At 38.7% G+C, this 27,334-nt stretch overlaps 1 pseudogene; it reads right to left on the bottom strand.

Moving 5' to 3' along the window:
* Window positions 1-1,800: 1,800 nt before the first annotated feature.
* On the bottom strand, window positions 1,801-14,208 carry LOC145009925 (uncharacterized; annotated as a pseudogene).
* Window positions 14,209-27,334: the final 13,126 nt, after the last annotated feature.

Here is a 27,334-nt window from a genome sequence, read left to right as displayed (position 1 = left end):
AAAAGATTTTCATTCATTATTGTGCCAACAGATAAGAAATAAAGCAAACAAGTGTATGGGATGTGAGTAATGTCAAATGTGACATAAATCTGAGGATCCCGGACACGAATCTCTTCCTTCAAAGTCAAGAGATACTAAAAGTGCTTGTGTGGTTTCCCGTGGGAATACGATTAAATGTTTATTAAGAAACACTGAAAGGTTTCTTTTTAGTTATAGGCTTTAGAAGTTGGCTAAGATTCAACCGAACTTCGATGCTTAATATAAGACCGAATTTTGGAAGAAGTACTTGTGAGACCGATGTGGTATGTTGAACAAGTAGGTTGGATAGGTTGGAAGTAACAGAATTTAGAGTAGAAATCTTAAAAACAAAAACTAAACTGGATCTTTTGGGATGAAATGTCTTGGTGTTAGACAATTTCAAAAAGATCAAGCAAGAAAATAAAATGAGACTTTTGTAGGTAACAAGTTAAAGCTTGAATATTAAAATTCACCGTCAATTTAGTATTGGTGTTGGATTTAGGGTCTCACTTAGCATGTGGTGTACGTATCTAAGATCATAAACATATATTTTGTGTAACCGTAAACCTCAGTGGTAATTTCTAGGAGTCTCAAGTGTTACATTGATGAAACGAAAGTAGATGGAGAATATAGATGAGGTGGTTAAAGAGCTGAATGTACCCCTGATTTTAAAGAGTGACATAGCAGAAAACTCTTGACTCATTTGAGAAGAGTAGGGTAGCTCGGGACTTGAGTGAATGATACAGCCTAATTGGAAAGAACGATAAGTATAAATTGAATCATTAGGGTCTCACTCAAAGTTTTTAGGAGGCTGTAGAATACATTCATCAACATGCTTCTAAAGACACCTAACAAGTTCATAATTAAGGTTGACATACATGCCCCTCTACGAGTTCATAAGCTTTCTTGGTCCTTAACACCTAGTAAGGAAGAGGAGAGAAACAAACGACACAAAAACAAACAAACAAAACAAAACAAAAAGATAAAACAAAAATAAAATCTTTTTGAAATTTTGTATTTTCTGATAAATAAGTAAGATAATAAAAGAAAAAAAACTTTAAAACATCTTAGAAATAAACAAAATAAATTACAGATGAAAAAGAAAAAAAATTTAAGTGCAAAAATATACAGCCAAACCTTCACCTTAAATAATAGAAGCCAAATAAATCGAGCGATCATTTCATTTTAGCTCCAAAAAGATAAGGAGTCGAAATAAGCAGAGTGTTCGTTTCATTTCGGTTCCGTAAAATTCCGGAGCCAAAATAGACCAAGCGATCGGTTCATTTTGGTTCTCGAAAATTATGGAGCCGAAATAAGCAGAGCGTTCGGTTCATTTCGGTTCCCTAAAATTAAGGACCCGAAACAGACCGAGCGGTCAATTAATTTCACTTACCTAATTTTCCAGAGAGAGGTTTGAGGATTCGGTACCGAATCTACTTCCATCATACCCAAACCTTGCAAAATTTTATTGAAGCTTGTTTCTGGTAATGCTTTAGTGAAAATATATGCAAGTTGATCTGATGACCGTACGAAATGGACTTCCACATTGTCATCTTCAACATGGTGCTTGATGAAGTGGTACCTGAGTGCAATATGCTTTGTCTTTCAGTGTTGTACCGGATTGTGATAAATTTTTATCGCGCTTTCAGAATCACAATAAAGCGTAATCTTCTTCATACTCAGTCCATAGTCTCTAAGTTGACTTTGTATCCAGACTACTTGTGAAGTAAACGAAGCGGCAGCTATATATCTTGCTTCGGCTATTGAGAGAGACACACAAGTTTACTTCTTGTACTGCCATCTAACTAGTTTACCATCAAGGAACTGGCATCCTCCAGATGTGCTCTCTCTATCTAGACCACAGCCACCGAGATTAGCATCAGAAAATGCTTGAACAAAGAATCCGGATTTAGCTGGATACCACAGACCAAGCGACGAGGTACGCTTCAAATATCGAAAAATGTTCTTCACCGCCATCATGTGAGGTTCTCTAGGATTAGCTTGAAACCTGGCACAATAACAGACAGAAAACATAATGTCCGGTCTACATGCAGTTAGATACATGAGAGAGCCTATCATTTGACGATAGAGAGTCATATCTACATCAGACTTTTCCAGAGATGGTGTTAACTTGGTGCCAAATGCCATAGAAACCTTCACCTTCGAGTCTCCCATCATTCCAAATTTGGCCAATAGATTCTTCGTGTAGGCCTCCTGGTTAATAAAAATACCTTCTAGTCCCTGTCTTATATTTAACCCAAGAAAAAATTTAATTGGACCCATTGCGCTCATTTCAAATTTAGTCTCCATTAGTTTCCTGAATTCAACCGTTAAGCTGGGATTCGTGGAGCCGAAGATGATATCATCGACATAAATTTGAACTATCATTAGATGTTCGCCTTCTTTCTTGCGAAAGAAGGTTGATTCAACCAAACCATGCTTGAATTTAGACAATTTTACAAAGCAAGTTAAAGTTTCATACCACTCCCTTGTGCTTGTTTTAGTCCATACACAACTTTATCTAACACATAGCAATGATTGGGGTATTTCTCATTCACGAACCCAGATGGTTGCTAAACATACACCGTTTCTTCTAGTTCTCCATTCAGGAAGGCACATTTCATGTCCATTTGAAAAACTTCGAAGTTTTTATGAGCAGCATATGCTAGAAAGATTTGAACTGATTCCAATCTGGCTACAGGAGAAAAGGTCTCCTCATAGTCTATTCCTTCTTCTTGGCAAAATCCCTTTACCACCAGCCAAGCCTTGTTCCTTATAACATTGCCTTCTTTATCCATCTTGTTCCTGAAGACCCACTTTAATCCAACCACAGAAGCATCCTTTAGTGTGGGTATTAGTCTCCAAACACGGTTGCGTTCAAACTCATGAAGTTCATCTTGCATAGCCTACCCAATCAGCATGATCAAGTGCAGTGTTGATTGTCTTTTGTTCGATTTTAGAGACAAATGAATTAAACATGCAAAATTCAACTTGAGAGAATAATGCAATTTGCTTCGCTTTCAACTGAGACCGTGTGAGAACCCGTTCGGATAATTCACCAATTATCTGTGTTTGAGGATGATCCTTAGTCCATTTTATGAGAGGAGGGTAGTTTGGGTCATAAACAAGATCCAACTCTGCATTAATCTCTTCTTCAAATTCTGATTGATCGTCTTCGTTATTTGTATTTGCATTCTCCCCCTCAAATGGCAAAGTGTGTTCCTTGTCAGGTTTGGGATCCTCCCCTTTGGTTGGAGTTGGATTCTCTTGCTTGGTTGTATAAAACACAGATGAGACCTCCCCTTCGAATACTGCACTGTTATTTGGAGGTTCATTTGAGGGTTGATCACCAGTTTGGTTTGAAGGATCCTTTTCCATGTCTTTCGTAGCATCTTCGATGATCTTTTTCAGATGGTCAACTTTGTTGTCTACTGCATTCGCCTCTGAATGTATAGCTTTTTATGATTCATCACATAACCTCATATATTCTTCAAACAAATTTGAAATAGGAGTCGATACTTGTCCTGATTCAGGAAATATTTCACCCATAGCACTTTCTTTTGCATGAGCTTTCTTTATGTAGCAGTCATCAAAGGTTATGTAATAGGTTTCATCAATGCGTTTGGAGTGTTTATTTAGAACCCTATAAGCCTTTGAAGTGAGTGAATAGCCTAGAAAGATTCCCTTATCCGCTTTAACATCAAATTTGTTTCGGTTCTCTTAAGAGTTGAAAATGAAGCATTTGGACCCCAACACGTGAAAGAACTTGACTTTAGGTTTTCGGTTATTTAGAATCTTATACGGAGTGATTGAGAATCGCTTGTTAAGTAAGGACTTTTTTTTAGTCTAACAAGCAGTAGCAACAACATCAGCGCATAAGTACAATGGTAGATAAGCAAAGCTCAACCTGGTTATGGCTGCTTCACATAGGGATCGGTTTCGTCTTTCAATGATTCCACTCTATTGTGGAGTGTAGGGAGCAGAGAAGTTGTGAGACGCTCCCTTATTGGCATTAAAGTCTTCAAACTCTTCATTTTTGAATTCAAGCCCATTTTCGCTTTTGATGTTCCTTACTACTTTTCGTAGCTGTAGTTCAACCTGCATAATGAACATCTTTAACTTGGAAATCACTTCTGATTTCTATATAAGAAAGAATACTGTGACAACCCGTAATTTATTCTGTCACTATAAACCGTTCCCGGTAAATAAAACCGTTCGTATTCAAATTTTTCCCGTTAACCTTAGATTTAAATTAAATTAATCGCAACTTTTAATTCGGTTTCATAAGTGACCGGATGTGTTAAAAACATTAAAATATTTTCCATATTTATTTGGAAAATTATTAGTTTCATTTAAGTCGTGATTACGGCAATTTATCGGGTACGGCCAAAAGCACCGTCTAACGGCAGTATCACCGGGACATAAACTCAACCCCTATATAAGGGAGTGAGTGACAAAATTTTGAAGCTTTTTCTCTCTCTCTAAACACTTTCTCTCACTACTCTCTCTCTCTCTCTCTCTCTCTCTCTAGAACTCGAAATTCATCCAAAAACCCCATTTCAAGCTTCAATTTGGTAAGTACTTCATCCTAGCTTGTTGTTTAACTTGTCTGGCATGCAAATTCATGTTTGAAACTTCCAAAAACACCCAAGAACAAGTGTTTACGGTCCAGGGACCCTCCCAAAACCGTGAACACCCCTTGAGAGGGTTTTGAAGCCCCAAAACCCCTCCAAACCCATTCTAGTGCTTAGATATGGCTTAGAAACTTGCATGCATGAACTTAGGACCCCAAATTCGTACCATTTGAGTATTGGACATGATTTTACGGTCCAAGAACATGCTTGGACCGTAAACCCACATTCATGGACCATAAACTCCTTTTAAAGTGTCAAAAATGCCCCTAAACACCTCCAAATGCTTCCATGAGAGTGTAGAACCTTATAATCCTTCATGTGATGCACCAAGACTTATGTAAATGGATCAAACTTGAGTTTACGGTCCAAGAACATTCTTAGACCGTAAACTCATCTCCTTAGACCATAAACTCATCTTCTTGGACCATAAACTCTTCAAATGGGTGTTAAAGTGCCTTTAACACCTTGTATGGCTTGGAATTGAACCTATAACCTTGTATGCTTAACCTTCAACCACAAAACGCATGATTCATGGAAAAATATGAGTTTAAGGTAGTAAACTCATGTGTTTAAGGTAGTAAACTCCCCAAGAGCATCTTCATAAACCGTAAACTCCTTTTCCAAGGCCCTTTCAAGTCCCAATCACTTCTTAAGCCATAGAATCAACCCTAGAACTTACCTTTGTGCATTGTAAGAACATTTCGCATCCAAGAACACACCACCCATGAGTTTACGGCAGTAAACTCATGGTCTTATGGTCATAGGACCGTAAAATCCCCTAAGGGCTTACTTTTTAAAAGTAAACTCTTTATCTATGCCCTACACACCCTTAGATGCTACCCGGGTCACTCCTAACACTTAATTAAAGTGTTTTCGCATCTTGGAGTGTAAATGCTTATCTAATTAGTGATTTAAAGTATAATTAGATACATTTGTGTATCATTTCATATTACATAGGAGCCTCGCATGTTTTCAAGCCTCAATCCGACGTTTAGCATCCTAGTCGACACCTTTCCTCATCTGGTGAGTTCATACCCCTACCCTTTTTCAATGATTTTCACTGTTTTCAGGGGGAATACAAGCAAAGTACAAGTAATACTTGTACTTAAAACTTATTTTATATATGTTGTGTTTCATACTACATATGTTTTTAACACTGTTAATCATATCAGATAACCGTTTGAACTTGCAGATCACATTATCATGTTATTTGTGAAAAACGTTATACATTGTTGTACCTTATATTTTCACAAATGGTTTTCCACATTATAATAGTTAAAAACATAATCTTTGAACATTGAACTAGAAGCTTAGTATATCATTTTGTCCTCGGTAACACTCCACAGAGATACGCGAGTGGAGGATCATCTTTGTAGATTTGTTATTCCTATAAATTGGAGACACGTCCTCGGAGAACACTCCACAGAGATACGCAAGTGGAGGACCGCCTCTGTAACCAGAATCTCTTAGGTAGAGAGCGTGACTTGAGTGTATAGATCTATACGGGACTGACTATCCCGCACTTGGCTTCTAGCTACAAAATTCATAGTGATATTGGCCTTCCTTTGCCATATTTAGTCTTTAGTATGGTTATAGAACTCGCAATTTGGATAACAGAAATTTACATTTTTAGTAATAATGGATATAGTAAATTAATAACCATAAGAATTAGTTTACTATGATAATCAAGTTTTCAGTATACATCTTTTACATTACATTTTTGGGTTGGTAAACAAACACACACTTCACAAGGTTAATCAGGTTTTTCAGTACACATCTTTCACATTAGGAAAATATAGGATTTTCCTGGGGTAATCACAATTCGTAACCAGAACAGTGTAACATAATAGAACAACTCAACTTTACTTTTAAGAAAATATGGGATTTTCTTGGGTCGTAACATTTTCATAATTTAAAAGGAATCTTGCACATTTTCATAAAAACAAACCGCTTATGAACTCACCAATTATGCTGATTTTTAAAATGCTTGTATTCTCAGGTTCTACCTAGATAGGTACCCCGTATCCTTTTGCAGAAGACAGAGCAAATGGAAGTCACGTCTTTCTTTTGTTTAAACTATGTATATATGAAACTTGTACTACTTTATTTTTCAACTGATGTAATGAAATCTATGTAATGTAATGTTTTGTGTTTTACTTCGCTTATTATGTACATTGGTTATGATATTCACATGAAGTCACCTCTGCCCCGGGACGTTTCCGCCTTCGGTTTCTGGGTGTGATAGATTGGTATCAGAGCCCTTGTTTATAGTGAACTGAGTATACCAAACCTTACATGGTATAAGACTATAAACATTAAGGGGCCTAAGTGCTCTGACCTAAAAGTATACTTCAAAATATAAGTATTTTCAAAAACATACAAGTATCCTAACCACCGAGATCCGTAACAACAAGTAGAACAAAACATAAGTAAATGGGTGTTGTATGTTGCGGTTAAACCTAGGCATTTATGTAGTCGTGTCTAGGGTCTATAGCCTGATCAACTATATTCATTCGAGACATGGCCAACATGTGCCTGGGAGTGATTGTGGTATTCAGCATGCCTAAAACTTACCCAAATACCCCAAACAACGAGCAGTCGTTGCAGTGAATCATGAAATACTGTGGGAGTATTTCTAGATCCAGCTTTGTCGTAGAAAATTCTCATTCAAGCGTTGTCCCTCGATCATTTATTTAGCGATAGTTTATCTGCCTTGATTATTCATTCCTGCTTTATCGCTTAATAGAATTATATGACTATCATACAGAGATACCCCCTTGTATCATATCTCTTGATTTAATGTAGAGGACTTACCATCCTCTTTTTCCTAATCACTTTAGATCGAAATGTCTTGGAAGAAAGGATCCAGTTCAAGTAACAATAGCCCTCCGTCGCCACCTCCATCTCGATTCAACCCAGTGATGTTCCAGTTGGCTATTTCTGCTGCAGTGACTGTCGCAGTGACATACTTCTTCCCCGACAGGTTCAGTGGACCCAGAAGTAACACCAAACTCCAAAACCATGAAAATTTTCATGAGCATCAAAATGAAGGTGATAAGAGTAAAAAGCAGAAGGTCAGAGTTCCCAAGGACCCTCCAAGAGGCGCGAAACTGTGGCAGTTCAAGCTGTCACTACTCCTGTCGCTGTGTCTACAGTTCAAGCTGCTGCTACTCTTGTTGTTGTGCCTACATCTCAAGCACCTACCACTAGGTATGCGGGTAATCTCCCTTGGTGCAACAAGTGCAAATATCACCATTACACACCTGGCCCGTGCTTCGAGAAGATCTGCAAAAAATGTGGCAAAAAGGGCCACTCCGCTCAAAACTGCAAAACACCAGTTCATCTAATCAAGCAAGCTTCCGGATCGAGTACTGGACAAGCCTGCTATGATTGTGGAGAAATCGGGCATTTCAAGCAAAACCGACCAAAGGCAGCAACCAACAACAACATCAACAACGCCAAGATGGTTTTAGCTATGAAGCAAGAGGAAGCAGCCGCTGATCCTACCGCCGCAGGTATATTTCTTCTCGACAATTCTTATGCTCGCATTCTTTTCAAATCTAGTGTCAAGAAAGTTTTATTAGTCATTGATTCAAATATCTTTGTAAACATAGTCCTCGTCTAATAACCGAAACATTTGCCGTCAATATGGTTACCAGTGAGAATGAGTGCACTAACGACTTATCCCCAAGCTATATCCTTACATTGAGTAATCATTCTTTCCTCATTGATCTGATGTCAGTTTCAATAAAGAGCTTTGATGTTATCTTTGGCATGTATCAGTTGAGTCCTGATCATACTGATACACTTTGTTATGAAAAAGCTATTCGTCTCAATTTCCTCTCTGACCGGACCCTTATGAGATATGGTGTCAAGCTTGGCCCAAATCTTCGCATCATTTTCTGTATCAAAGATCGAAAACTTCTACAAAAAGGAGTGTTAGGTATTCCTAGTCCATGCAATCAGCGATAAACAAGAAGTTAAAGACCTCTAGAGCATCCCCGAAAACTGTAATATTCCTGATATCTTCCCGAAAAGATCCTGAGAATTCCTCCCGAACGTCTAGTCGAGTCTCATATCAATCAAATTCCTGGAACTACCTTCGCATCCAAATCTCCGTACCATTTTTGACCCAGCAGAAATGCAGGAGTTATCCAGTCGACTAAATGAGTTGACCGTCAAAACCGATATCCTCTGTCCCGAGTAGATGACTTCTTCGATAGAATTCAGGAGCCAACTACTCCTCGAAGATAGACCCTAGGTCGAGACATCATCAGCTACGAGTTCGCGAGGATAATGTTTCAAAGATAGTATTCAGGATTCGATATGATCACTAAGAGTTCGTATTGATACCCTTTGGTCAAACCATTTTTTCCTTAGTCATGTAGTGAGCGATGCAGATATACACGTGGATCCTCATAAGGTCAAAGCAATAGACAATTAGTCGGCACCGAAGACACCCATAGAAAACCTGTCAATTCTTGGGTTTCGCCGGCTATTATTGCAGACCTATTCTGAAATTTCTTTCAAAATCATCAAATCCTTAACCACTCCAACACAGAAGAGGTATACCCTTTATGTTGGAGTAAAAAGTGAGATACATCATTCCAAGCATTGAAGTAAGACTTATACATCACACCTAACCTATCCCTTCGAGAAGAAACAAAGGACTTCATTGTCCTTTGCAGTACGTCCAATCAGAGTTTAGAACATATGCTTAGGCAAGAAAGAAAAGTTGTCATTCACGCTTTGAGACAAACAAAAGGCACACGAAGTTAACAACACAGCTCACGACTTGGAAATTAGGAGCAGCAGTCCTTACACTAAAGAATGAGAAACATGATCTCTATGGAACCAAGTATGCGAATTTCACTAACCTTAAGAGACTACAACATAGCTTCGATCATAAAGACATGAACATGAGCCGCCCTTAGCCGAAAGGAAATCTTAGATAGTAAGACTAAGACATTAACAATGACCATCTAGACCCGTTTACTCGCTTAGACCTGAGGAGCCTAGTTAGAAACCCTCGGGATTGCTCCAGCAGCCCGAGATACCCAAATGGAAACAAAAGATGACCAGCATGGACTTCACCATCAAGTTATCCAGTTTTCCCGAGTGATTACGATACCATTTGGAAATGGTCGATCCTTCGATAAAATCCGTTCACTTCCTTCCGATCAAAGAATCATTCAAGATGGAAAGACTCACGCGAACCCACATCCAAGAAGTAGTCTGACTGCATAGCATACCTGCGTCCATTATCTTTAGTAGAGATAGCAGGTTTACCTCGAGATTTAGGTAGATTCCTTCAGAAAACCCACGAAACCAAGCTAGACATAAGTACAACTTATCATCCTGAGACAATTGGACAGAGTGAGAGAGTATTTTTCAGATCATGGAATACATGCTGGGAGCATGTGTCATAAATTACTGAGCGACTTGGGATACCCCTTTACCTTTGATCAAGCCCTCGAATAATAATGGTTATCCCACCAGTATCCAGACTAAACCATTTGGAACCCTCTACAGTAAAAAGTGCAGATTCCCATGTGTTAGGTCAAGGTAGAAGACACGCAGCTAGCCAAGAGTCGATTCCCCGGTAATACCCACACTGATTCTGAAATCATCCGCGAAACCATCGAGAAGATCATCCAGACCCGAGAACAGTTGAAAACTTCACGAGATCGACATGAGAGTTACGTCAATGTACAATGGAAACCTCTGGAATTCCATGTTGGAGATCGCATCCTGTTAATGGTCTCGCCCTAGAAAGACATGACACACTTTACAAAGCACGGAAAACGTAACTTGAGGTAAATTGGACCCTTTTAGATCCTCGTTAGGATCAACCCCGTAGGCTTCAAACTCCGAGTACCTTCATAACTTAGCAACATCCATCTTGTCTTCCACGTCCCAAATATTTATAAATGCCTATTTGATGAAACCTTAGTAATCCCTCTTGGACAAATTGAGACCATAGATGGAGAGATCAAACGTACGAAACAAAGCCACATCCCGTTAGTGAAGATTCGCTGGAATTCCAAGCGAAAACCTGAATTCACTTGCGAGCGTGAACACCCAATACAGCAGACACATCCAAATCCTTTTCCATAACTTATATCTTAATTCTTGAATTTCGGGACGAAATTCCCTCTAACGGGGGGATAATGTGACAACCTGTAATTTATTCCGTCACCATAAACCGTTCCCGGTAAATAAAACCGTTCGTATTCAAATTTTTCCCGTTAACCTTAAATTTAAATTAAATTAATCACGACTTTTAATTCGGTTTCATAAGTGACCGGATGTGTTAAAAACATTAAAATATTTTCCATATTTATTTGGAAAATTATTAGTTTCATTTAAGTCGTGATTACGACAATTTATCGGGTACGACCAAAAGCACCGACTAACGGCAGTATCGGGTAGAATTCCACTGGGACATAAACTCAACCCCTATATAAGGTAGTGAGTGACAAAATTTTGAATCTTTTTCACTCTCTCTAAACCCTTTCTCTCACTACTCTCTCTCTCTCTCTCTAGAACTCGAAATTCATCCAAAAACCCCATTTCAAGCTTCAATTTGTTAAGTACTTCATCCTAGCTTGTTGTTTAACTTGTCTGGCATGCAAATTCATGTTTGAAACTTCCAAAAACACCCAAGAACAAGTGTTTACGGTCTAGGGACCCTACCAAAACCGTGAACACCCCTTGAGAGGGTTTTGAAGCCCCAAAACCCCTCCAAACCCATTCTAGTGCTTAGATATGGCTTAGAAACTTGCATGCATGAACTTAGGACCCCAAATTCGTACCATTTGAGTATTGGACATGATTTTATGGTCCAAGAACATGCTTGGACCGTAAACCCACATTCATGGACCATAAACTCCTTTTAAAGTGTCAAAAGTGCCCCTAAACACCTCCAAATGCTTCCATGATGCTTCCATGAGAGTGTAGAACCTTATAATCCTTCATGTGATGCACCAAGACTTATGTAAATGGATCAAACTTGAGTTTACGGTCCAAGAACATTCTTAGACCGTAAACTCATCTCCTTAGACCATAAACTCATCTTCTTGGACCATAAACTCTTCAAATGGGTGTTAAAGTGCCTTTAACACCTTGTATGGCTTGGAATTGAACCTATAACCTTGTATGCTTAACCTTCAACCACAAAACGCATGATTCATGGAAAAATATGAGTTTAAGGTAGTAAACTCATGTGTTTAAGGTAGTAAACTCCCCAAGAGCATCTTCATAAACCGTAAACTCCTTTTCCAAGGCCCTTTCAAGTCCCAATCACTTCTTAAGCCATAGAATCAACCCTAGAACTTTCCTTTGTGCATTGTAAGAACATATAGCATCCAAGAACACACCACCCATGAGTTTACGGCCGTAAACTCATGGTAATATGGTCATAGGACCGTAAACTCCCCTAAGGGCTTACTTTTGAAGAGTAAACTCTTTATCTATGCCCTACACACCCTTAGATGCTACCCGGGTCACTCCTAACACTTAATTAAAGTGTTTTCGCGTCTTGGAGTGTAAATGCTTATCTAATTAGTGATTTAAAGTCTAATTAGATACATTTGTGTATCATTTAATATTACATAGGATCCTCGCACGTTTTCAAGCCTCGATCCGACGTTTAGCACCCTAGTCGACACCTTTCCTCATCTGGTGAGTTCATACCCCTACCCTTTTTCAATGATTTTCACTGTTTTCAGGGGGCAATACAAGCAAAGTACAAGTAATACTTGTACTCAAAACTTATTTTATATATGTTGTGTTTCATACTACATATGTTTTTATCACTGTTAATCATATCAGATAACCGTTTGAACTTGCAGATCACATTATCATGTTATTTGTGAAAAACGTTATACATTGTTGTACCTTATATTTTCACAAATGGTTTTCCACATTATAATAGTTAAAAACATAATCTTTGAACATTGAACTAGAAGCTTAGTATATCATTTTGTCCTCGGTAACACTCCACAGAGATACGCGAGTGGAGGATCGTCTTTGTAGATTTGTTATTCCTATAAATTGGAGACACGTCCTCGGAGAACACTCCACAGAGATACGCAAGTGGAGGACTTGAGTGTATAGATCTATACGGGACTGACTACCCCGCACCTGGCTGCTAGCTACAGCCGAACCGAAAGGTTCAAGGGTGACAAAAGTCATAGTGATATTGGCCTTCCTTTGCCATATTTAGTCTTTAGTATGGTTATAGAACTCGCAATTTGGATAACAAAAATTTACATTTTTAGTAATAATGGATATAGTAAATTAATAACCATAAGAATTAGTTTACTATGATAATCAAGTTTTCAGTATACATCTTTTACATTACATTTTTGGGTTGGTAAACAAACACACACTTCACAAGGTTAATCAGGTTTTCAGTACACATCTTTCACATTAGGAAAATATAGGATTTTCCTGGGGTAATCACAATTCGTAACCAGAACAGTGTAACATAATAGAACAACTAAACTTTACTTTTAAGAAAATATGGGATTTTCTTGGGTCGTAACATTTTTAGAATTGAAAAGGAATCTTCCAACTTTTCATAAAAACAAATCGCTTATGAACTCACCAGCTTTATGTTGATTTTTAAAATGCTTGTATTCTTAGGTTCTACTTAGACAGGTACCCTGCATCGTTTTGCAGAAGACGGAGAAAATGGAAGTCACGTCTTTCTTTTGTTTAAACTTATGTATTTATGAAACTTGTAATACTTTACTTTTCAACTGATGTAATGAAATCTATGTAATGTAATGTTTTGTGTTTTACTTCGCTTACTATGTACATTGGTTATGATATTCACATGAAGTCACCTTTGCCCCGGGACGTTTCGCCTTCGGTTTCGGGGTGTGACAAATACCCAGGTGAAACGTGAAAAATCATCTACTATAACAAGAATGAACTTACTACCACCGATGTTTTCAATAGCTGAAGGTCCACATAATTCAATATGTAGACGTTCAAGTGCTTCAACAATCTTGGTATTGATATGTGATGGACGACTTTTTTTGCTCTGTTTACCCATCTCACATGTTGCGCACAGATGTTCCTTATGAAACTTGAGAACTAGAAGTCCTCGAACATGATCACCAAGCACCAACTTATTGATATCTTTAAAGTTTAGGTGCGAGAGACATCGGTGCCATAGCCAACTTTCATCTGAATTCACCTTAGACAGCAGGCAAATCGTTGGTTTTCCTTTAATTGGACTGAGGTTTAGAGGATACATCTCTCCTTTTCGTTCATATTTTAACAAGACTCTTTTGGATTGTTTCTCGACAATTTCTGATCCTTCATCATCGAATGAGACTTACATCCCTATACCCACAACCAATTGAAATACACTAATGAGATTGTGTTGCAATCCTTCCACATACGCCACTTTTTGTATTGTAAACTCTCTGTTGGTTATCATTCCATATCCTTTGATTGTTCCATAAGAGTTTTTGCCATACTTCACATATCCACCATCCTTAAGGGACTGAAACTCCCTTAACTCTTCTTTTCTCCCTGTCATGTGACGTGAGCAGCCACTGTCTATGTACCATTCGTCGTCAAACTGTTCATCACTGATAACCTTCAAAGTTAAGCAGATTTAAGAACCCAAAGTCTCTTGGGCCCTAGTAAGTTTTTCATAGAAAAAGGAATAACAACAGATATATCAACAAGATAGGTTCTTTTTATGAGTGTTGTTTCGTCTTTTCTTTTGATGGTGTACACTTTTATTTTATTTTTGTCTTGTTTAAATTGCAATGTGTTACATGGTGTTGTGACGGTTGGAGTCCTTCTTGGATCCTTAGGGTTAGCTTCCTTTTTATTATGATTGATTTATGCTTTAGAATCAAGCTTTCCTTTCCCTTTAACATCCTTTGTAGAGTTATGTTTATGTTGGGAAGAACCGAGACTTGACCTTTGGTTCACAGTTTTGGTGTTGGGACCGAACCATGAAGTTTGGTTCAGAACTTTGTTATTGAAACCGAAACTAGATGTTCGGTTCTGTCCTTTGGAGTCGGAACAAAGACTGGATGTTTGGTTTTGAATTTTGGAGTAGTAAGAACTGGGACTAAAATTATTCTTTCTTTTGATCTCCGGTTTGTCATTTTCTGCAACATTTGCTTCTTTCTTTGAGGGAATATAGTTAGGATTTTGAGATTGCCAAAACCTTTTTCGCTCACTCAGATTCTTCATGTACCTCTGATTTCTTTGGTGTTTCTATTCAGCCAACTCCTTCTGAGATTTATGGATGTTGAAGCTTGATTTCTTCTTCTCTTTTTGAGCTTCAGTTAAATTGGAAGATATATTCGAAGTCTTCTTTGATTCTTCCGATTTCTTTCCCGGTTCTTCAGGTATATCTTTGGTTCCACTTGTGCTTGTTTTATCAAAGCTTGAGGGTTTGTTTATTGGTTCAGCAACATATCTGCCCTTTACCCTCCAAGGTATGCTCTGACATACCCATTTCCTCATCTGCATTATCGATAGGAGCAAACCAAAAATACTTGTCACATTTTTCAGCATTGTCTTTGTCAACTAGAATCTTTAGTTCAGCTGTTTGTTTTCCAGTGACCCCTATGATAGCGTAAACCTGATTTGGCACAGTTTGAACCATCTGGTAAACCACTGCTTTTTCTTTGAGTTTCTTTTACTTATCCCTTGGCAAACATGCATATTCAACGGAATTTTCGGATATTAGAGGTTTCTCATTTTCTCTTTTCATGAACTCGGAGCAATCAACTTCGTCTTCCACCAAAATTTCACTCATCTCACTATCCTCATCAAATTCAGATATATTTTCTACATTCATTTTATTTTTCGGTCATTAATTTTGAGTTTGAAGAGTCAAATGATTGTAAGGTCTCTATCTTGATTTTTAGCTTATCATTTTCGTCTAAAAGCTATTTAAGCATGCATTTGTGTTCTTTTGAGTTAATGAAAGACTCAATTTTTTCCAGACCGATTTTATAAATGACAGACGTCTCTTTTGAGGACATTATGGATTCACATTCAGCAATGACCTCATCTTCCTTAAACTCAAGGAAGGGTAAGATCATCTTATGAATCTTTTTCCCTATTTCCCAGTCTAAATGTAATTGAGTAATATTTGTATATAACTGTTTAGCAACTAAGCAGAAAATGTTTCTTTATTTTAAAAACTTCAAAGTGTCTCTTTGCAAATAGATAATCTCATCTCTACCCCTAATTAACTTCATCTCCTTCAACTCAATCCACATGCGTCGCTCCTCACTCTTCGATGACTCCCTGCTCAGTTGGTCTGTTAGGTTAGAGTTCGTTAAGCGAGTTTGCATGAGACTGCTACTGAGATTAGCAAATTTAAATTTAACAGATTCGAGCATGGATTGTACCTTTTTGATCAATTGATCGATCGCAGTCGTTAATCTTTTCACTCATAGGCTTTGCTGTGAAACACTTTTCCTCCTTCAAGTTTGGCTCCTTACGCTCATCTTCTGTTGGTACACCCGCAGTCACCATCAAGCACTTCCCAGCTGAACCGTGAAATTCCTCTCTTGCCACATATGCTTTGCCATGCATAGGCTTCCTCACTTCTTCATCCTCAGAGTCTGTTGACCATACTTCAACGCCTCCGAACTCATCATCGACTATAGTCTCCTGCATAATTAAGACATTCATAGAATTTTTTGTTGACTTCCTTTTCTTTAGCTCTTCCGACTTTCTCTCATGCTAAGCCTCATCATCGTCACCATCCCTTTTCTTTTCCATCTTTCGTAAGATGCAATATTTGGCAAAGTAATTCTTGTCGTGACAATAATTGCAGTCGTATCCAAAATCTCCTACCAGCTTGCTTTCCTTCTTATCATCATCCTTTTGTGAAACGTTCTTCGATTCTTCTTTCACCTTCTCGAAGCTGTAACTTCCTTGCCAATTTCGGTTTTTAGTGGTAGGAAATTTCCTTCTTGCAAACTTCTTAGGATTGGAGACCATCATTCCATATTCTTCACCTGTCAGGTCACAATCAGACACATTTGAGTCATCTTCTTCTTTCGTTGCAATCTTCCCTTTTGAGATAAGGGATAAAGAGCCCATGCTAGACACCACCTTCACTTCTTTTGTCACAGGGCTTTAATGGGATTTTAAAATTTCCATTAGTTTCGCCAATGAGTAAGACTTGAATTATTCATGAGCCTTTACAGTTGATACCACTTCCATCCACTCAGGTCTTAGGCTATTCATAAACGTGACCTGCTCAATCTCCTTTCTTTCAATACCATGCTTCATCATCTTGCTGAGCAGATGATTGTAGCGATCAAATGTCTGAAGGAGAGTCTCATCAGGTTTTTGAGCAAAAGCACCAAACTCGAGAGTAGCAAGGTTTGTATCAAGTGATCCAGATCTTCATTAGTCAAACACAATTCTTTCAGTCTATCCCATATCTCTTTTGCGGTAGTGCATGAACTCGCCAGACGGAAGGTATTGGCTTGTAGGGTAAATCTGATCATTCTTAAGGCTTTAAGATTGCACTGCTGCTTTTCTTTTTCATCTTGTGGAATCTTCTCTACGTCCACTAAGAGATGATTGTACTCCTTTTGAGTCTTCACTGTCCTACTTGTTCCGGCATGAACAAACGGACCGACTGTTATAGCTTCCCAGATGAGATACCCATTGTCTTCAGATCCGACCACATAATCTTCAAAGTGATGCGCCCACAATTCGTAGTCTTGAGTGTAAATAATGGGAACTCTTGTGGATGATCCAATGCTATTCGAGATGTTGAAGGGATTGCCTTGAGAGTCTTCATGCGACATAATGATCTTGTGTTCTGGATCTGCTAGAATCAGACTTGTAAACTTGAGATTAGGGTTTTATCAAACACTAAAGTTACCGTCGACAGGTAGAAGATGGCCTTTATATATTAGATAAAAGTGGAAACCCTAATGATACTTCACATAGAAGGAATGCGTATTAGTAACACAGTCTCCTTCTCTTATACCAATTGTTGGAATAGTGTACCTTAATGATTGATAGATTCAAATAGATAAACAATAAACGAAACAATAAGAACACAAGAATTATTTAAACGATGTCGAATGATTAAACTTTAACACCCCAGAAGAGCCCAACAAAGAACTTCGAATGTAGAGGTGTTTAGGGTTACAATACAATACGATAATCAAACTCCTAGCGTATTAAAGGCATACATGCATGCACTATTTGTAATACTATATTAACCCTAATCACTGTTGGACAGGCCCAAACCGGATATACAAAATACTAGCCCATGATGCAACACATAATAATCAACACCAGCTCCCTCTGAAGTCTAACATGCATGCCCAAAGCATATCCTCAAGCATCTGGATCGTCCGCTCTCTCTGACCATCAGTCTGGGGGTGGTAAATAGTGTTGAAATGAAACTAAGTACCCAACTCCTCATGAAACTTCCTCTAGAATCCGGAGGTCAATCGAACATTACGGTCCGATACCACAGATACTAGCACTACGTGCCTGATCATGAGCACATAGATATATGCTAATTTCTCGATAGAGAAACTCTCAGAAATCAGAATAAAATGAACACTCTTGGTCAACCTATCCATAATAACCCAAATAGAATCAACACCCCGCACCATCCTATATAACTTCTTGATAAAGTCCATGGTGACCTCCTCCCATTTCCACATGGGGATGGGTAACGGCAGAACCTTGCCATGAGGCCTCTAGTGCTCGGCTTTGACCTTCCTGCAGGTCAAACACCGCTCAACAAACCAAGCAACTTCCTGCTTCATGCAGGGCCACCAATAGTTTGATCCGAAGTCTCAATACATCTTCGTGGCTCTCGAATGGATTAAAAACATGGACTTATGTACCTCCTCCAAGATCTTTTTCCTCACTCCCCTAAATGTTGGAACCCAAATCTTGCCATGTTGAGTCAATAATCCTCGGATATCTCGAACAAATAATTGGATTCTGCCTCTGAAATTGATCAGTCTTCCAACTCTCTTTTTTCACTCCCTCCATCTATACCCCCTTGATCAAATCCATCAAAGGTAAGGTAACCTTCATCCTCAATCAAACCTATCAGATCGGAGCACCTACCGTTTTACAGCTCAAAGCATCAACCACCACATTGGGCTTCCCGCAATGATACAAAATCTCACAGTCATAATCTTTCACCACATCTAACCATCTCTTCTGTTGCATATTCAGATTCTGATGATCCATCAAATACTTCAAACTCTTGTGATCGGTGAAGATGGTACATCGAACTCCATATAAATAATGCCTTCAAATAACGAGGGAAAACACCACCACCCCCAATTCCAAGTCATGAGTGGGGTAATTCGCCTCATGAGGCTTCAGCTGCCTCGAGGTGTAAGCAATCACATGCCCCTTCTACATCAGAACAGCTCCCAAATCGGAAATGGAAGCATCAGAATACACCACAAAGTCATCCAATCCCTCAGGTGGCGCCAAAATCACAACCTCGCATAATTTCAGTCTTAAAGTCTCGAATTCCAATTATTGATATGGACCCTACCGAAAGGTCACACTCTTCCTGGTCAAGCGGCTCAAAGGTACAACAATCTTGGATAAATATATGATAGTACCCCGCTAAACCCAAGAAACTCCGGATCTTGGATGCGTTCTTCGGAACCTCCCAACCCATCACCTCCTCAATCTTGGATGGATCTACCAAGATACCCTCTTGGTTGATGATGTGCCCTAAAAATTGCACCTCACACAACCAAAACTCGCACTTGGAGAAATTGGCATACAACCTCTCCCTCCTCAAGGTTTCCAACACCCCCCTCAAATGTTGCTAATGTTGCTCCTTGGTCTTAGAATAGACCAAGATATCATCAATGAAAACTATCACAGACTGATCCAACATCGGCCTTCAAACCCGATTCATGAGATACATGAACATTGTTGGAGCATTCGTGAGCCCAAATGGCATCGCCACAAACTCATAATGACCATAACGAGTTCTGAAAGTTGTATTCGGTATGTCCTCATTCTTGATCCTCATCTGATGATATCCCGACTGAAGATCAATCATCAAAAACCAAGATGCACCCTGAAGTTGATCAAATAGGTCATCAATCCTTAGAAGCGGATAAGGGTTCTTCACATTTAGCTTGTTCAGTTCCCAATAATCAAGACACATCATGTGTGGCTCATTCTTCTTTTTCACGAACAGGATCGATGCTCCCCATGGGAACTGCTTGAACAGATAAATCCCCTATCTAGCAGCTTCTGAAGCTACGTAGACGATTCATGCATCTCAGGCGGAGCTATACGATACGACGGCTTAGCTATCAGAGCTGCACAGAACATCAAATAAATATGGAACTTTACTTGCCTCTTGGGAGGCACCCCAGGAAACTCCTTTGGAAATACATTAGGAAAATCTCGCACAATAGGTACCCTGCTCATCTCTGATGTGGCCTCCACCCTTGTATCCAAGACATAAGACAAAAACCCAGAACAACACTGAAGGATTCTCCTAGCCCTCGCAACTGAATAGAGGGTTGACCCATGCAAGGTTCTCTCTCCATGGACAACCAGATCTCCCCCACTTGGGGTTCGAACTCTCACCAACTGATGCTTGCCATCTATCATGGCCTCATTAGGCCCCAACGAGTCCATCCTGATGATTACTTTCAATCCTCTCAAAATAATCAGAACCAAATCAATAGGAAACCTCTCACCAAACATATTTAGAACATTCCTCCGAAATACCCTTGCATTGCTCATAGTGCGGTCATCCATAATATCACCTCGAGTGGGGAATCCAAAGTCCCCGGAGCATCTCGAAACTTCTTGCTGAGCACAAGAAATAAAAATGATTGGGTAGCCCTTGAATCGAAAAGAATACTAGCCAACAATCCATTGACCAAAAAGGTCCCTAAAAAGGATCACAACAACTTGATCATAAAGAAAAAAATAAGACAGAAAAGATCACATACCGATCACGACGTTTGGCGTTGCTCGAGCCTCCTCTGTGGTCATCTGAAATGTGTAGCTCTTCACCGCAAGAGCCTCCGCCTTGACTAGGCGGCCATCATTAATCCTCATTGTGGTGGGAGCAGGCGTCGCCACTGCTCCTCCCGTCAACCTCAACCAATCGGCCTTTTTATGGCCGGTCTGGTTACAGTGAAAACAAATCAAGCTCTTCTTGGGGCAATCCATGATCATGTGGTCGGGCTGGCAACAAGCATAACATGCTGAGCCTGCCACCGGGCTCCACTATGTGGCTTGTCGCACTTAGCACATCGGCCCCGACCATGCTAGCCCTTTCTGGGATCATCTGATGTCTTAGGATTCTTAGCCTAACCCACTGCTATCTGAACCTACTCCGACTTCCGCTTCGTCCGAAGCTCCAACTCAATATCCCGTTCTCGGGCCTTCTCCACCATGTCATTCAGGGTCTTGCACCCTGAAAAGCTCACAAACACACAGGTATCATCCCTCAACATGGAATGACACCTTGTCTTCTTCATCTCCTTAACCGCAACATACTGCAGAACCAATAGTACCCTCTCCTGGAACATAGCGGTGATCTCCTCCATAGTCTCTATAGTCTACTACAGATCCTAAAACTCCCTCACCAAATGTTGCACCTCAATGGCCAGTGCAAACTCCCAATCAAATCTCCTCATAAACTCCTCCTAATTCATCTCATCCACAACCGTTGATCCTACCTCGCGAGTAACATCCTCCCACCAGTCTCGTGTCTGATCCCTGAACACACACGAGGCGAACCCCGCCTTTGATTCCTCGGGGAAAAAGCTCGTGTGCTAAGAATTCCCCATGTCTTCCACCCATCATCGACTAGTAATGGGGTCCCTAACCCCAAACAACTCAGGCGCACCACACGCCTTGAACTCCCAGAACGAATGAACTAGAGCCTCAATCTAACTTGCAGCAATCTCGGCTTGAAAAGACATGAGCCACTCCTCCATAATCTCCATGATCCCCTCCTTAAAGGTACCAAAGATCACCAGGGTAGCGTCAACGATGCCACGAGTAACCTCCTTCATGATGAGATCGCGCATCCTATCATCAATGGGCTCTACACCAGAGCCTGATCCCGAACCTCGTGTAATCATCACCATCCTCAACTGAAAAATACCACACAAAAAGAAATTGATAAGGGAATTTGAAGGGGATTCCTCCTCACCGGACTACTTAGAGCTTCCTAGTCTGTCCTTCTTTCGGGTACACGTCATGTGCTTCTAGTAGTACGGGCCCAATACTACCTTCCAGACCTACCTGTACCTTCCCCAAGGCCATACCTAATACCTCTAGTTCACCCAAACACAATAACATGACCCACACCATACAACATAAATTCAAATCCTAGGATTTTCCAACCTCGTCGAACCAGAAACTTAAGTCAATCAGCAGATTTCCCTATGCATGCATGTTATACACAAAGAGAAACACATAGACTGTTAAATAAAGCTTCTACCCTCAAACCACAACCAAACAAGGAACAAGAATAAGACAGAATCCATCATTCTAGGTCTATACAATCATAGACATATATAACTTTGAAATCATACACTTAGCAAATTATCAGTTCAACATCAATTTCCAAATATAACTATAGCATAGCTAATACATTGGGAACACCTTCTTGAGCTCAGCCGATTACACACATTGCACTCTCCCCTTTTTACTTATGAAAATCGTTTTCAAGAAAAATTTAAGTTTTGGTTTCTTTTGAAAAAGGGTTTACCATCTCCTCGGTTTGAGTTCTGACACACCCGAGAGTGTGCCCGAATCCCTCAAACCAAGGCTCTGATACCAAGTTGTAATAGAAAAAAAATTCAGGTAATTTTTTATTTAATAATTAGAAATCTCATTCGTATTTGTTTTTCCAAAAATAAATTACATAAACACATTGTTCGAAAGATTAGAGTATCCAAAACAACTAGTGCAAAAACACTGCAGAGTGCACGCTACGCCATCAAGCCAGACCCTTGCCCTTAGAACCAGAAGTACCTAAAACACCCAACCAAACTATAACCACACGCTTTGTGAGTTTCCCAAAATACACAAATCACATACCCACATAATGTCATGCATATATACACATAAATCTGTCATTGACTCGCTCCATGGTCTTCAATCAGGATGTCATGGGCTACCCCCATGGTCTTATACCCAAGGACCATGGGCTCCCCCTCATGGTCTTACCAAGTGTCATGGGCTCCCCCATGGTATTCACGTAAATCAATACATACCAAATAACAAAACCATTGCATATTCAACTATGGAAATCTCATATCAAGTAATGGGCTAGCATTGGTGCCTTCAACCCATTGGTATGGTGAGAAAACTCACCTCAGTCTGATGAACACAAAAAATGCTCGACTACTAGCCCAAATTATCACACTGAACAATATACAAATAACCCTAGTTAGTATTATGGCATAATCTAGACATGGGCCCAAAATCCTAAGTCCAAGTCCCTTCATAATGGCCCAAAGGGCTTTCCTTCACTAATGGGCCTAGAATTAAAATCGAATTCTATATTGGGTCATAAGGCCCAACATGCCAACCTTGGCCGAAATGATGAATCCAGGCCTGAGACACCAGCGAGTCCAGGACCAAACACTTAGGCCGAACGGTTCGAAATCCACCGAAGGCCCAAAACTTCCTGAGAGCGTACGTCCAGTGTACCTCTTCTATACGCTTAGTGTACTGAGCTAAGGGGTTGTACCTGCAACGTACAACATAGTACGCCCAATGTACAAACCGTTCATACATAAAATCCATTAAGTGCTTAATGCATGCAGGCTCTTCACTCAAATTTAAGATCTTGGTTGATATAATGGTCCTAAGGCATAAATTTGGCAACTTTATGCCTTTGTATGCTATATAAGATCCCAACAACTCAAACTACTTTATTAAGACCTTTCCAAAGGTCTTAACTCATGCATGTAGCTAAAGAAGACATCAAGATTACATTTTTATACTATAAACAAGGCTAAGAGTCTCAGATCTAACTTTCCTAACCTCTAGAGATGCCCAAACTCCCAATAGATGATTTATGGACTCAAAAGTGGACTCTAACATACCCTAACTCAACAAGCAAGGAGGATAGGCAATATGCAAGCTTTTTACCTTAAAAATCTCTCCAATATGCTCTAGATGTAGGATCCAAAGGCTCCTTCCTTGATCAATACTAGAACACCACCTTCTTCTTCTTGAACACCCTCTAGAAAAGTCACCAAACACACATTTAAGCTCAAAACTCACAAGTTCTTGCAAAAATGGGGTTTAAGGATGAAATGCGGCTATAGAGGCTAATTAGGGTTTGGTCCAAATGATATAAGGTTGTTTAAATAGGGTGCAAGTCAAGAAATTAGGGTTTTAGTCATCTAGTCGTACGCCCAGTGTACGAGCCTCAGCCACCCGATGCACATACATGTGTACGCTAAGCGTACCCAAATGTATGCCCAACGTACATAAGGACCTTTTTTACCAAAATGAAATACTTTGACGGTAAGCAATTGAATACATGGATTGGAGTATTACATGAGACATTTGTTGTTCTTCCAAAAGAAGCGTGTACTAAGACGCCAAGAAGGTGGGAAGAAATGAGCGATTCTTCTAGACGACATCCATGACCAATGATGATGGACCTACTTGACCACCTCCAAACACATAAAATCCCTACGAAACCACCTACATCAAAGAATTCATTCCCTTAATTCTTAATCTAGATCGACTAAATTATGACGTTTGGCGATAGCTTTTTGAGATCCATGTTTATTCTCTTAATTATTAATCTGGATCGGTTGAATTGTGATGTTTGGTGAGAGCGTTTTGAGACCCGTTGCATTGGGATTGGCATTACTAACAATATTTAAGCTCTTTGGTGCTCAAACGTCAAAACCAACTACTCATTAATGGACCAATATCGACTCCATGAAATTATTGATCTACGGTACAATCTTTCGGTCTCTTCTCTTGATGATTCTGAAGCTTGACGCCACTGCTAGAACAATTTAGATAAATCTAAAAATTTGTTAATTTATGGTCAGTTTGAATTGTTTTCTATTTCCTATCGAAATTTATTTAGTGAAAAAGTAATTTATTTTTTCTTGGAAAAACTAAGCATAACAAAGTTCGTATTTTTTTCGTCTTTTGCGTTTGGCTTTGAGAATTTTTTCTTTGTTTATTCATTTCTATCTTCTTCTTCTTTTTTCCTGAAAAAGAGAAATGCATTAAAATAACAAACCTATGATTAACAAGAAGTTAAAACTCATACAAAACAATAAGATATTAGATAGAAAATAAATGCGAAGGAGGCAAAATACATCAATCTACCCAATTACCAACACCTGTAATATTAAACATATAATTAAATCTCAATGTTCTTATGAATAGTGCTTATGGTGTATATATATATATATATATATATATATATATATATATATATATATATATATATATATATATATATATATATATATATATAAATTGTTCTACTGAGTCATCGGGCTTTCTGACATCAATTGCTACGTGTGGTCACCTCCGGTTACAAGAGACTGCAACACCGTCTCCAACAGTTATGAACCCATGAGCTCGATCATCTCCCCTCACAACAGATCCTTCACCCTCACTTCGCTGTTTTTTGCAAACCTAAATTCACCAGATCTTTACCCTTGCTTCTATTATTACCCTTACTTCTATTATATTGCTCTATGAGGTCGTCCATAGCGAAGATGGATTGAAACCAGAAGAAACGCCACCGACAAGGTCATTGTATTTCTTGCAATAGGTTTGTTTTTCGATTTCATTCTCTAAACCTCACACTCTATCTCAATTTGTATTATTTCGAGCCCTAATTTCAGTTACTGAGTTGAAAGAAGGCGATCGGCATTTTTTTCTCTACTTCTCATTTTCTTCCTTTTCTGTGTTTGATGTTGGAATACATGAATATACATGCCGAATTTGATCAATCGTTTAACCTGTATCTACCATGCCAATTATTTCTTGCGTTGACATAAAATTGTCATCATAGCTCTAAATAACTATAGATTTTGTTTTGAACTATAGAATTTGACACAAGATAACTCATTTTTTGATAGACACAACGGTTCCCCTTCAAGCAAAACTGGATGCCAAATCCAATACCTCAGTATTACTTTAAGGTAAAAACTATTGATTTCTTTCCTCATACTTTGGATAAGTGCAAACATTTTTTATTGTGTGTGTGGACTTTGAACTGGTGGGTTATGTGTAATTGAATGGGGATTTTTTTTTTGAAAGTAAATCTTCTCAAAGGTAGCAATATTAACATTGCTATTTGGTTTGGTTTTAGAACTCGATTACACCATCCATTCCTTTTTCTAGATGATAAAAAGTAAGTATCGGAAAAGATTTTGAAACTGACTCCAATTTTCAATTGTCAGAGTAATGACTGCTCAGGGGCATATATATGGAACTTGATTTTTCAAATGAAACAAACGCAAAGTCACTCAGACTTACTTGAAGTTAGTAGCAACATATTAACTTTTGCATAAATCTATGATAAAATGCTTTACGGGACTTACTCCTGTTCAGGTAGGAGATGTCATTGCCTTCCAATTTTTCCCAACAATTGTAGTTATTATATATTTAATTTTTGTTTTTTTTATTTACTGTTTTTGGATTTTTGGATTTCATCTGATCAATTTAGTTTTTTCAGCTTTTGATTGTAAAACTAAGAGAATATAAGTGAAAGTAAAACTTAACCCCTCACATTATAATTTCTTAACATTCTATGTTTGGATATTTGGTTACTTGGTAAATGCTAGCATAATAATTCTTTTTTTGTTTTCTTGGTTTGCTTGATAGGTCAAAATAGTTATGTTGTTTGCTGGTGGGTTTATCCAAAATTTTCCATCTTTTGGATTTTTTGACATGGATTTCATGAAAAATTCAATCATTTTTCTTTATATAATTTTACCCTCTGTTCTGTTGATATGTTTTTAATTTCTTTTTTTTTCAGTAATCAAGAAAGGTTATTGTTTGATTTTGGAGAGCTAGAAGAAGCTATTATGCTTCAAGGTTACAACAAGATCCATGCTAATGAAACCAAATTACGTATGGTTTTAATTTTAATTATTGGTTTCTTCATCTTCTCTAATCTAATGTTTGCTAAAATCAAGACAAAGTTACTAATCACGCCATCTTATCAACGAATATTGTATTTGCAGGATTACAATTTCAGTGCCAATGTAATTGTCGATGGAAGTATTGTGAATTTGTGGCTTTGGGATACTACTGGTATTCTATTAAAGATCCATTTATCAAAGTCTTTATTGACGTTTTCCAATCTTGACAAAAAAAAGAATCTTTTAGGTCAAGAAGATTATAGCAAATTAAGGCCACTAAGCTAGAGAGATCCATTCATTTTTGTAGTAGCCTTCTCTTTAATGAATATAACGACTTACGAAAATGTCCTCAAGAAGGTACAGTCATGGGTAGCCGTAGTTTGTTGAAGAACTGAACGCTTGAAGATGTTGAAGAGGTTTTCTATGTTCAAGTAGGGTGATTAAGCTCTTCATCATCTTCTTCTTCAGCTTTGAGTTCTAGTAGTTGTTGATATCATTTTCTGTTCTTCCTAGTAAGTGTGTTGCAATTATTGACCATCCTCATTCCCCACC

This window comes from Lactuca saligna, chromosome 8 (assembly GCF_052625555.1).
Source record: "Lactuca saligna cultivar CGN05327 chromosome 8, ASM5262555v1, whole genome shotgun sequence".
NCBI lineage: Eukaryota > Viridiplantae > Streptophyta > Magnoliopsida > Asterales > Asteraceae > Lactuca > Lactuca saligna.
Note: the sequence above shows the minus strand (reverse complement) of the source record. Positions and strands in the feature narration are given on the sequence as shown.